The following is a 13,425-nucleotide window of genomic DNA, read 5'->3' as shown; positions in this document are numbered from 1 at the left end:
TTTCTCAATCTGCACACCTTCTGACACTCCCCCTCAACCTCGAATTCTGGAGGTTGTTGCATGTAAACGGTCTCAGATAGATCCCTATATAGAAATGCATTTTTCACATCTAATTGACACAAGCTCCAACCATGCTGAACAGCTACTGAGAGAACAAGACGGATGGTACCCATCCGTGCAACAGGAGAAAAAGTTTCAAAGAAGTCAATTCCATATGTCTGAGTATACCCTTTTGCGACTAATCTGGCCTTGTACCTTTCAATAGAACCATCATATTTGTACTTTATTGTATATACCCATTTACATCCAACAATGTCAGCATCTGCTGGAGAATCAACTAGATCCCAGGTATGCTGAGATACTAAAGCTTGTAATGAAATATGCGGAAAAGCAAAGAGTGCACTAAGCACTTACAACATTTACTAATGAACAAACAAAAAAGGGCTAATACCCAAACCCACAAGAGACAACACAACATAAAAATATAAATGTCTCTTATTGAAAGAGAGAGAGCTCTCAAGAGTAAAAAATACAAGAGGGGTTCACCCCTATTTATACACAAAAGAAGGAGAGGAGGAGTGGCCATATGGCCTTAAAAGAAGAGCCACCTAGGGGCTCCCATGGAGTCGTTGGGAGCCCCCAACGGTCACAAATGTGACCGTTGGGGGCCCCATCGACTCCATGGTGGGGCCCCTTTTAGGTGGACAAAAAACCAAAAAATAAAAAGTAAAAATAAAATAAAAAAAAATTTACAAAAAAAAAGAAAAGAAACAAGTACCCCTATCGGGTACTTGTGAAATGACTAAAATACCCCTATCGGGTATTTTAGATTATACAAATATATATGTATATAAATATATACATATATATGAATTACATATATTTTAACACCCTCCCTCAAGCTTTACGGGGATATAACCGAAAGCTTGTTAAGGAGAAACAAAAACCGAGGAGCCACAAGAGCCTTAGTGAAGAAGTCCGCCAACTGGTACTCTGATGTGACGTAAGGTAGTGCTATGGTTCCTCTTAGGTATTCATCACGAACGTAATGGCAGTCCATCTCAATATGCTTAGTACGCTCATGGAAGGTGTGATTGCTTGCAATATAGATTGCGCTTTTGTTGTCGCAACACAGCTTCGAAGGAGTAGAGATGACAATGCCCATATCACTGAGGAGGCTTCTTAGCCACACAAGTTCCATGGTTGTAGTGGTCATAGCACGATATTCTGCTTCCGTTGAGGACAAGGATACTTTGTGTTGCTTCTTGCATCTCCAAAAAATCATAGTCACCTAAGAAAACACAAAAACCGGTAGTTGAGACTCGGTCATTGGGATTTCCTCCCCAATCTGCATCAGTATAAGCAATTAAATCAAGGGACGAGGCAGAGGAAAGAAAAACTCCCTTAGTTATGGTATTTTTGATATATCTGACGATCCTTAAGACTGCACTCATGTGCACAGTTGTAGGTGCATGTTGAAATTGACTGACAGAGTGGACGGCATGAGCAATGTCTGGCCGTGTGATGGATAAGTAGGTTAGAGACCCAACAAGTTGCCGGTAGGGAGTAGGATCCTCGAGAGGTGTTCCATCTTCCAACCTTAATTTTGCATTGATGACTTCTGGGGTTTCTGTCTTCTTATCATCGGAGATACCAGATTTGGAACAGATGTCAGCAACAAGTTTCATCTGAGAGAGAATGTACCCTCGAGGAGAGTACGCCACTTCAATTCCTAAAAAATATCTTAAGAATCCAAGGTTAGACATATCAAAATTTTCTTTCAAAACCTTTTTAATATCATTAATGCCTTGCTCATCACTTCCTGTGATGATCATATCATCAACATAAAGTAGTAAAATAACTACTGAAGACCCTGCACTTTTCACAAACAAAGCAGTGTCAGTATAACATGAACGAAAATTCAAACTTGTCATTACATTGCTAAATCTATCATGCCAAGCCTTTGGGGCTTGTTTTAAACCATATAATGCCTTTTTAAGTTTAAGAATTTTATTTTTACCAATACATACTCCTGGTGGGGGATCCATGTAAACTTCTTTATTTAATTCGCCATTTAGAAATGCATTCTTAACATCGAGTTGATAGATAGGCCATTTTTTCACTGACGCAATAACAATAAGAGTCCTAACACTAGTCATTCTAGCAACAAGTGCGAAGGTTTCTTCATAATCTATACCATATTCCTGAGCATATCCTTTAGCTACTAACCGTGCTTTATAACGTTCTAATGAACCATCACTCTTGGTTTTAATTTTGAAGACCCATCTACATCCTATTGATTTCTTTCCAGTGGGTAACGAAGTTATTTCCCAAGTTTTTGCTTTTTCAAGGGCACTAAGCTCTAAGTTCATGGCTTCAACCCATTGGGGAATATTTTTGGCCTCATTATAGTGTGAAGGTTCATGAAATGAATGCAACGCAATTAGACATGCTCTATATATAGGAGTTAGGGACTCATAGGAGACAAACCTATTAGGAGGGTTGGAGATCCGACTGGATCTCCTTAAAAATGTCTCTTCTATGTTGGATCCTTGAGAGTATTTTTCTAAGGCGCTTATCTGAGTTTGTTGACCACGCCTAACATATGTTTGGATTGGTCTATTATTCTCATCTATAGCATTATCAAGAGGAATTTCCTCTAGGCCATTCAAAGACTCATTGGAGATTTCCTCTTCTTGAGGAGTCTCATCTTCTTGAGATAGAAGATCAAATAAAAAAGTATATTCACTTTCGTCAATATCTTTAGTTTTCACAAAACCATTTTTATTTTCCAAAAATGTTACATCTTTGGATACATAGAGTTTGTTATTTTTCAAGTCAAAACATCTAAAACCCTTTTGATTTTCTCCATAACCCAAGAAAACACATTCAATAGCTTTAGGAGATAATTTGTCCCGTTTATGAGTAAGGACAAAACATTTACATCCAAAAACTCTTAATCTATTGAAGTCGGGTGTTCTTTCAAATAGTTTTTCGTATGGAGATGTATTTTGTAAGGATGAAAATATCATTCTATTTATTAAGTAAGTTGAGGTTAAGGCCGCTTCGGCCCAAAAATTCTTTGGAATTTCTTTGGAGATAAGGAGTGTCCTAGTGGTTTCCATGATATGTCTATGCTTTCTTTCGGCCAAGCCGTTTTGTTGGGGAGTCCTAGGACACGATCTTTGATGACAAATTCCATTTACTTCTAAATAGTTTTGAAATTCATTTGATAAATATTCTCCACCCGAATCGGATCTAAGAGTAGAGATATTACTTGAAAATTGATTTTTAACTATCATATGAAATTTTTTGAAAAAATCAAAGACTTCGGATTTTAAATTGAGAAAGTAGATCCATACATTAGTTAAAAGAGGTCGGGGTAGGCCTAGGAAGACTTGGATGGAGATGATAGGAAAGGATATGAATGCTTTGAACCTCACCGAGGACATGGCGTTGGATAGAAATGATTGGAGGAAAAGGATTCATGTGGAAGACCCAAAATGAATTTCTTTTTTGGTTCATATCGCTGACCCCAATTGTTTTGGGATGAAGGCGTAGTTGTTGTTGTTGTTGTTGTTGTAAAGTAGATCCATACATACCTAGTGTAGTCATCGATGAAAGTGACATAATAGGAGTACCCTCCTTTAGACATGACGGGGGAAGTACCCCAAACATCCGAATGGACTAACTCAAAAGGTCTTTTGGACACAAAAGTTCGGTTTGGAAAAGGAGTAGATTTCATTTTGCCAAAAATACAATTCTTGCAAACAAAATGTTTCTCATTACAAAATTTCTTTCCAAATGGAAATGAGTACATTTTTGAGAAACTTGGATGTCCAAGTCTTTGATGCCAAATATCAATATTTTTATCTTGGACATGGTTACAAAAAGAGTTAGTGGGGAGTTTCAAGTTGCTCATGTAATAGAGATCTCCCCTTCTATGGCCTTGCCCAATCAGCTTCCCGGACCGGAGATCCTGTATAGAGCAATCCTTAGTTGAGGAGATTTTACATCCATGATCACATATTTGAGCAACAGAGAGGAGATTTAAATTAAGTTGAGGTACAACTCTCACGTTTGGCACAAAGAAGTCTTTTGAAAAGTTTAAGGTTCCAAAACTTTTTACTTGTAAAGATGTACCATCGGCAGTTGAAACATAGGAGTTTTTATAATTATTAAATAAATCGGAAAGCTCATTTTCAAGGGGGGTCATATGAAAGGAAGCTCCAGAGTCAAGGATCCAAGACGACATACCTGGAGGAGAGGAGGAAGCTACGGCGGCACCCGAAGTTGATGGAATCTTGAGTAGAGTTTGTAGTGCCTCCGATAGTTGAGCAAGAGAAAAAGAGTCCGTTCCTTTGATTGCTTCCTCTTTCTTTTGAGTAGCTTCTTCAACGGAAGCAACTTTATTTTTTGGTGCTTCATTCAACTTAGGGCAATTAGGTCTTATATGACCCAGTTCTTGACAATGATGGCAAATGGCTTTTCTATAGTTGCCATTATAGTTATTTTGCCTTCCAAAATGTGGAGGTTTGTAGGTTTTCATATGGTTGTCGGGTTTTGATACGGCCAAGACATCATTTCCTCCTTTAATCATGCCAAGACGGGTTTCTTCTTGGCATATTTCGGCTATGGCATCTTCCAAGGGAAGAGGCTTTGATCTATATAGGAGGGGGGATCTAACTTGTTCATATTCGGGCCTAAGCCCATGTAAAAATTGGAAAAAGTGTTCTTTTTCCATTTGTTCTCTCCTTAATTCCACATCTATACTAGAAACCCATTTTGGTTCTAGTAAGGATATCTCATCCCATAGAGGGCCAAGAGTGCTAAAGTGGTCCCTAACACTCATTTCTCCTTGCTTGATAGTTCGGATTTTTTCTTGAAGAAAGAATTGACGAGCAAGGTCTTTTTGGGTAAACATACCTTTCATAAAGAACCATGCTTCATTTGCCATCCGAAATTTGGCAATGTTGGCGCAAATCTTGAGCTCCACATTGTTCATGAACCAAGCAAGAATCTTGGCATGCTTACTTTCCCAATCTTCTATTTTAGATTGGTGATCTTCAATGGCCTTCATGCGGGCATCTCCTTCAAGAGCTTTTTCTTGATCGCCTTCCATCTTAGTTAGTTGGAGTTGTAATTTCGGAATGGTGCCCATAACGTATCCCCAAAGCTTTTTTCCTTTGAGGTTGTTTTCCATGGCGGCGGCCCACATCATGTAGTTGGAGCCATTGAGTTTGAAGGAGAGATTAATCTTTTGTTCTCCTTCCATAATAACCACTCTCAAGAGGATAAAAGAAGAGAGAAACAACAAGAAACAAATATAGCTACACAACTAGCTATATTAAGAAGAAGAGCATACACAAGGCTTTGATACCATGTAATGAAATATGCGGAAAAGCAAAGAGTGCACTAAGCACTTACAACATCTACTAATGAACAAACAAAAAAGGGCTAATACCCAAACCCACAAGAGACAACACAACATAAAAATATAAATGTCTCTTATTGAAAGATAGAGAGCTCTCAAGAGTAAAAAATACAAGAGGGGTTCACCCCTATTTATACACAAAAGAAGGAGAGGAGGAGTGGCCATATGGCCTTAAAAGAAGAGCCACCTAGGGGCTCCCATGGAGTCGTTGGGAGCCCCCAACGGTCACAAATGTGACTGTTGGGGGCCCCATCGACTCCATGGTGGGGCCCCTTTTAGGTGGACAAAAAACCAAAAAATAAAAAGTAAAAATAAAATAAAAAAAAAATTTACAAAAAGAAAGAAAAGAAACAAGTACCCCTATCGGGTACTTGTGAAATGACTAAAATACCCCTATTGGGTATTTTAGATTATACAAATATATATGTATATAAATATATACATATATATGAATTACATATATTTTAACAAAGCTGTCATTTCTTCTTGCATAGCCAACTTCCAGCGAGTATCAAGTTTTGCCTGTTGATAGTTCAGAGGAATAGTTTCAGCAGATAAGGCTGAGATAAAAGACTTCATCTGATGTCCAATTCTGGCATGGGAGACAAAATGAGATATGGGATATAAGGTACATTGTCTTGTCCCCTTTCGTAGAGCAATAGGCCTGTTATCATCATCCTGAAGATCACAATTGTCAGTAGAACTTACCTTAGGAGAAGAAGAAGATGAAGGCTCTTGCGGAAGTGGAGCTCTACGCACATATACCAATGGTGGATTATTAAATCTGGAAGAGGATGAAGTTTGGTTCGGTAATGAGGGCACAAATTCCAAAGGAAAAGGAGGTATAGGTAATGAAAAAGACTCAGCTGGATCAACCTGCAGCGGGGAACCGGAAATAGAGTAATATGGAGAGGATTCCAGGAAAGATACATCCGCATTGACATACTCTCGGCGAGAAATAGGATCATAACATCGATAGCCCTTTTGATTTTTGGGATAACCGATAAATATGCATTTTGTAGCTTGAGCGGCTAATTTATCACGGTCAGGGCCAAGTTTGTGTATAAAACAAACACATCCAAATATTTTTGGTGATAAAGGAAAAAGTGGAGCATTAGGTTTTAGGATATGTAATGGAATTTGATCACCCACAGAAGACGAAGGCATGCGGTTGATCAGATAGCAAGCAGTGGTAATCGCATCACCCCAGTATAACGCAAGAACATTAGATTGAATCATAATGGTCCTGGCAACATCAAGGAGGTGCCGATGTTTTCGCTCAGCCACCCCATTTTGTTGAGATGAATAGGCACAGGAAATTTGGGGTTAGATGCCATGATCTTGGTAAAATTTTAACAGACCTTTTGATTTAAACTCGAGAGCATTATCAGTGCGAACAATCTTGACAATAGATTCAAACTGAGTTTTTATTTCAAGAATTAGGGATTTGATAAGACTTGGAACTTCAGATCGTTCTTTTATTAAAAATACCCATGATAACTTAGAGAAATCATCAACAATAACAAGATAATAACGACACTGAGTCCTAGTAGGAATCTTACTAGGACCCCATACATCTGCATGAAGAAGTTCAAAAACTTTATTACTAGACTGACTCTGACTAGAAGGGAACAAACTTCGATGATGCTTGCCCAACTGACATGCTTCACACTGAAATGATGTGGTGGAAGGAATCTGAGGAAAGACCGACCGAAGCTTTGACAATGAAGGATGACCAAGACGACGATGCCACTGAACATGACTGAATGAATGTTCCACTGCAGCATGAACAGAACCCATTGGATGATGTAGGTAGTAAATTCCATTTTCTTCATAGCCTCCATTAATCTTCTTCCCCGTCAGCAAATCCTGAAAATGACATCCCATTTGATCAAATATTACTCTACAGTTTTTTTCTTTTATAAGGCAACTAACAGAGAGTAAACTTTGAGGAAAGTTTGGAGCATGAAGAACATTATTCAACTGTAATGAGGAGGATATAGAAATATTTCCCTGACAAACAACCGGGGAGGAGCTCCCATCGGCTAAGGAGACTCCAAGCTGAGCCTTAATATCCTTAAGATCTGAAAAAACACTTGAATTTCCACACAAATGTCTGGAAGCACCAGAGTCAGTAACCCACTTACTATCAGTCGGATGAAGATGATTTCCGGTTGAATATGCAACACCAGCTACAGGAGGAGTGGAACTCAAAGGTCGAAGAGCTATCAGCTCATCATATTCTGCACGACTAAGGGTGATACTACTTTCATTTTCAGCGATATTCTTTTGTACATTTGTTGCCTCGAGAGTAGTCACATTTGCTTTAGGAGTATATGACTTTGATGAAGAAGATGTTGGCCGACCATGCTTATCCCAGCAACGATCTTCTAAATGTCCAGATTTTCCACAGAATGTACATTGAAGCTTTCCTCTGCCTCCCATACCACGTCCACGTCCTCGTCCTCTGATATTCTGAATATTTCCACGCCCATAACTAGATGGGACAACAAGAGCAGATGACTGAGTTACAGGCTGAGACTGTGGCAGAGAGATCGCAAGTCTACTCAGACGATTATAAGCATCAGCAAGAGTGGGAACATCTGATCCAGTCAACATTTGAACTTTTGCAACAGAAAAATCTGAAGAAAGACCTGTAAGAAAACGAGCAACCATGGTTTGTTCTTGATGATCCTTTTGCTTTGAGCAACAAAGCGGCTTGTGAGCATTAAGTCTTTCAAACGCAGCTTTGACAGAAGCATAGTACTGGGCCAAGGTCTGATCTCCCTGTTGCAAATTATATATTTCTTGTTCGACTTGCAGGATACGACTCACATTCGTTTCTTGTGAGTATGTATCACGAAGATTGTCCCACATCAGTTTGGTTGAATTATAGTAGATCAATCCATCTACAATATGGGATTCGACAATATTCATGATCCATGACATAACTATGTCATTATCATCATCCCAAGTAACATATTTTCCCAACTTCTCAGTGGGTTCGCCTTCCAACAAACTGTGTTTTCGACGATGTCTAGATACCGACATCATAAAAGTTCTGGACCATCGGGCATAGTTGGTTTCATTCAACCTAACGGAAGAGCCATACGAGAAGGGGTTGGCAAAAGCCTTATACTCCCCAATCTGTTCTATTTTCGAATCACATTTTGAATTTTCAGCCATACTGTTCTCTAGAACAACAAGTATTCAAGTAAAATTTTCCACCACTGTAAGGAATCAGCCCTGCTGTTTCCACACAAAAAAAAGTCCACAACCAGCAGGTGACAAATGGATAGCTGAAACTAATACAGCACGAAACACAACTCACCCTAGCAGGGAGTTACGACCATTGCTGCACCCAAACACACCACGACCAACAATAATATTCAGTTGCAACACATATGAATACGACAACTGTTGTTCCCCAAACATATAAAGCATAACTGCCAATCAGTCTTCAAAAAACAATTAAATAGATCAATCATATCTCGGTCACACGCAGCAAACACAAAAAAAAAATCTAGAATCACGATAGTCACGCAATCAGCACAGAAAACATGACACTCTCGGCTGGCACGCAATATCACAAACACTTGCTGCGTGGCCCAAACAGCAGGGACAGCCAACAACTCACGGCTGCGACACAGCAGCACAGAAGCCTGCTGCGTGACCCAAATAGCAGGAACTAGTCAATCATGGCACGTCAATCACAGCAGGCACGCATCAACAGGAACTCGTCAATCTCCAGAAAATCACGACAGGAGATAAAAAAAATCCCATGAAAAAAAAACAGATAAAAACTGTTTACAGCTCTAGGAGATCACGACAGATCTGGGTAACATCCATCCTTAGATCTGACGACAGATCTGGGTAACATCCCAGATCTGTTATCAGATCTTCCACACTAGTGCAACAACAAACCTGATTTTTTTTTTCGCAATCTGAATTTTTTTTTCGTTGGTGAAGATCAGTCCTCTTCGTGATCACGCTCCCGAGATCGCTGGCTTTGATACCATGTAGAAAGGAGCAGCCACCTGTGTAGAGAGAGAGAGAGAGAGAGAGAGAGAGAGAGAGAGAGAGAGAGACGGCTGCACAGAAAAACTCAATGTCGTTAACCTTGATTAGGGCTTCTCTCTATATTAAATAGAGAGAGGCTAAAAGGAAAAATTACATCTAAGTCCTTATAAGAGTAAAATTTCAGAAAACCTCTATTATAAGAGAACTTAACATAAAACCACCTATTCTCAACAGTAACAATTTGACGAATTCAGCATCTAGTGAGAAAGGAGTGAAGAACATTTGCATATTGTGAATACTTGGGAGGACATGAAGATGTAAACTTGAAACTGCGGAATGCAGGATTGAAGATGGTGTGAAGTATCAAGAATGGAACAGGACAAGAGAGGAGAGGTTGCAACTTGCAAATGATAAATACTGACAGAAGTTGGAGGTGGATGGATAGGAGTTTCAGGAAAGAGAGAGATGCATGCCTTTAGTTCCTGGAAATGGTCTGGTTTATTGGGAGTGGTGCTAGGGCCTGAGTGTTATATAAGATAACGTCTTATGAATTTGTACTGTATTAACTCGAGATTAGAACATAATGTCATGTTGTTTACCAGGTATAATCACTCAGGTGGTTCTGTGAATTGATTTTAACAGCTTTAGGTGTACCTTTTTTGTAACACTATCCTTGTTTTCTTTCCATTCTTTTCATTTTCTCCACAAATAAGCATGGGAAATCATTATCCGAGTAAGATGGAGTAACTGAGTTGATCACATCACCGTTTCTGTTATTTTTTTCTTCACTACATCCAGTCTTTAAACTCTTAATCTAAGTCACAGGAACTCGGCAAATTGGGTGCCACACCCGCGTCGACGCGACGCGGGTGTGGCACCCTGTGCGGTCAACGGGACCCTGGGTGCAGTCAACACACCCAGGGTCATTTGTGTTCATTTTTTGACCCCCCAAAAAAATGCTCTCAAGTTTGCCGGCGAACAGGGTGCCTGCGGGAGGGTCGAGGGAGAAGGAGAAGAGAGAAGAAGACTCAGGGGAAGGGGGGTTTACCTGAGAAAGCCGTGGAGGGCGCTGAAGTCGTCGGCGATCAGGGTGCCTGCGGGAGGGAGGTCGGCTGTCGAAAAAACGTCATGAGAGAGAGGGAGAAACAAGCGGTGGGGTTCCGGTGACTGAGGGAGCTCGAGAGGGAGGGAAACCGAGGGGGAGGAGAGGGTAACAGAGAGAGGGAGAGAGACGAGCATGTGGGGGGGGGGGGAGTAGGCTATCAGTCGGCGCTCATGCGAGCAGTCGGCCGACGGCTGGAGGTCGGACGGGAGGAGAGACCTGGGCAGGCGACGGAGGTGGGGAGGGTTTTCTCGAATGAGAAAACCCTAACCCTTCTGTTGCTTTATAAAAGCACCGGGGTGGGGTATCCAGTTTGGGTCTGACCCGACCCGGGTTCAACCCATTTTTTTTTAAAATTCCTGGGTTTTATAGGGGTAGGGTTTTCCGAAACATCACGATCACCTGGATTTATTTTTTCTTTCAAATTAATCTAATGGTTTGATTAGAGAATGAGGGAGATAAAAGAATTCATAAAAAATATGATGGGGGTAAGTTAACTGTTAAAACATAAAAATTATATATATAATTTTTTATATTTTTGAAGCATCCCCGCACCCACACCCACACCCACACCCATGTGACATAGCTCTTAATCATTTTGGACAAGAATTTCCTTATTTCTCAAACCTAAGATTGTTTCCTTTACTCTTTTTGTTCCTCGATATTCCTTTTCTCTGCAAAAGAATTATGAGTTGGTTGCCTCTCTGTTTATATTATATCTTGCTTCTCTATATCTAGTCTTTGATCCGGTTTCTTAATCAATTTTGATAGGAATTCCCCTTTTTTCTGATCCTTGTTCTCAAACCAAAGATTATCTCTTTATTCTTCTCGTTCCTCTTATTCCTTACTTTTCTATATAAGTCGTCTTGTCTTCCTCAAAGCATTCCGCTGTAGTTTCTTTTATGTTTCTTTCCTTTTTCCATGGCTGCCGAGTTCCAATTTCAAATGACAGCATGCTGTTTGGGAAATAAAATTTAGTTACAGGTATGCACAAATGCTTTCCATTGTTCATGTAGGCACAACATTGTTACAACTAGTACTGGTGGCTATTTCTTCTTCAATTACCTGTTGGCACTAAAAAGCTTATTCCTCCAATAAAACTGGTTCATTGCTTAAAACCATATCTCTCCTTTATTGGAAGATCAACCCACAAAGAAGAATTTGTTGAAACTTTGAGCCATTTCCGTATGTTATCCGAGTCCCCTTCCCATGGGTTGTTGGATTTTAGATTGTCTCAAGCTTGTCAGATGAAAAGTATGATAACTAACTGTGTTATTGACTTATTGAGGTCTTAGAGTTGGTCACAATCTCTCTCTCTCTCTCTCTCTATATATATATATATAGATAGATAGAGAGAGAGAGAGAGAGAGAGAGAGAGAGAGAGAGAGAGAGAGAGAGAGAGAGAGAGAGAGAGAGAGAGAGAGAGAGAGTAGCTGCTTACTTCGTTTCGTGCCTACCGCAGCCTACAGTGAGCAAACAAGGGGTTTTCGGGTTTCTTGCAAATATGACCCTGCAGATGCATTCAACTTGGTCAATTTGCTAGGAAATGATACTTGATTCGTGTTTTTTCGATAAAAAACATGATTTTTAAGTCTTGAATATTTATGAAGATTTTACACCGTAGATTTTCAAACCTCAAAAAGACCTATCCACATGTCGGAATCAGATGATGCAAGGGTTGATTTCTATAAATCAAGCATGTAGAATGCATCTGTATGACCAGATTTGAGAAAAGCACGGAAAAGAGTGTAGGCACCTACCGTCTACTCTCTCTCTCTCTCTCTATATATATATATATTTGTTGACGAGGAACCCTCACCGAAGTGAGGAAAACCCGGGGTGGCGCCCCACGACCACCCTGCCTTATATATATATATATGACTTGTCTCTGTTTTGGTTGTAGCTTTTTTGTAGAGCTTCTCATTGCATCATATGTAGAGTTGTGAGTACTCTGCAGTATTATGGTAGAGGGCTTGGGTCTCTTATTAACGTTGTCTGTCTATTCTAGTGTTGTCTATTGTCAGAAAACTAGTTGAATATCGGCCAACTATGAAATACAAATTTAGAGACAATCTAAGTTTAGAGTTGCAATTGCTGTCATTTCATTGGATTGCTAGTTTTTTTGATGGGGGAGAATATAGTTGGTGCACATTTGTTATTGGGGACAACCACTGCTGGAAAGATATTATATAGTGTGCTTATTTGGTTGCTTGTTTGACATTCTTAATGTTGATACTTTTGGACAAGCAATTCTTAATTGTTGACATTTAAGACACTTTTGGAAGTCCCCCTTCCCATCTCATACGCATGTGTTCACAGACACATGCACACAGATTTCCAGACTTTGTAAACATGCACATAAACCAGCACTTGATCAACAATTGCACATGGTGACTTCTGTGTAACAAGGTCTGGTACGTTCTTACGTATATGGTGTCATTTCTTTTGCACTATTGCCTGCACCTTTGTTTCTGTATCAGGAAGGCAGATACAGGTGACTTTGTCATGTTTGATACACATACTATCCTACATCTAGATAGGATTGAATTGAACCCAAGAATGCATTTATTCCTCTCTTTCTAATAGTCGGTGTTTATTGCTATCTAGTTACCTTTTTTCATGATTTTTTCTGCGGCACCTTTTACATCATAATATTCCTGTGTCTCTCATCTGTTGTTTCCTACACTTTCCTAACTGAAGACCCAATGATGCATGGTTATATGTAATCAACACTACCTTTTCATCTGTAAATTTGTTCGTGGTTCAATCAAACCTATTGCACATTAATATTCATTAATTTAAAATTGTCAACTTATTGTTTTCTTGAATCAGCATGGAGCCTGCAGTTGATTAAGAAATTCCAGTTGCC

General features: G+C 39.7%; 1 long non-coding RNA gene across 1 annotated transcript; it reads right to left on the bottom strand.

Moving 5' to 3' along the window:
* Positions 1 to 3,761: 3,761 nt before the first annotated feature.
* On the bottom strand, positions 3,762 to 4,442 carry LOC149830230 (uncharacterized). Its single transcript, XR_016433646.1, has 2 exons — positions 4,258 to 4,442; positions 3,762 to 3,979 (listed from the first exon to the last, which is right to left on the bottom strand). It is a non-coding gene; the product is annotated as an uncharacterized LOC149830230 (long non-coding RNA).
* Between the last annotated feature and the right edge of the window lie 8,983 nt (positions 4,443 to 13,425).

Source organism: Nuphar pumila, chromosome 8 (genome assembly GCF_984573655.1).
Source record: "Nuphar pumila chromosome 8, dmNupPumi1.hap1.1, whole genome shotgun sequence".
Taxonomy (NCBI): domain Eukaryota; kingdom Viridiplantae; phylum Streptophyta; class Magnoliopsida; order Nymphaeales; family Nymphaeaceae; genus Nuphar; species Nuphar pumila.
This window is presented reverse-complemented; position numbering and strand designations above follow the sequence as displayed.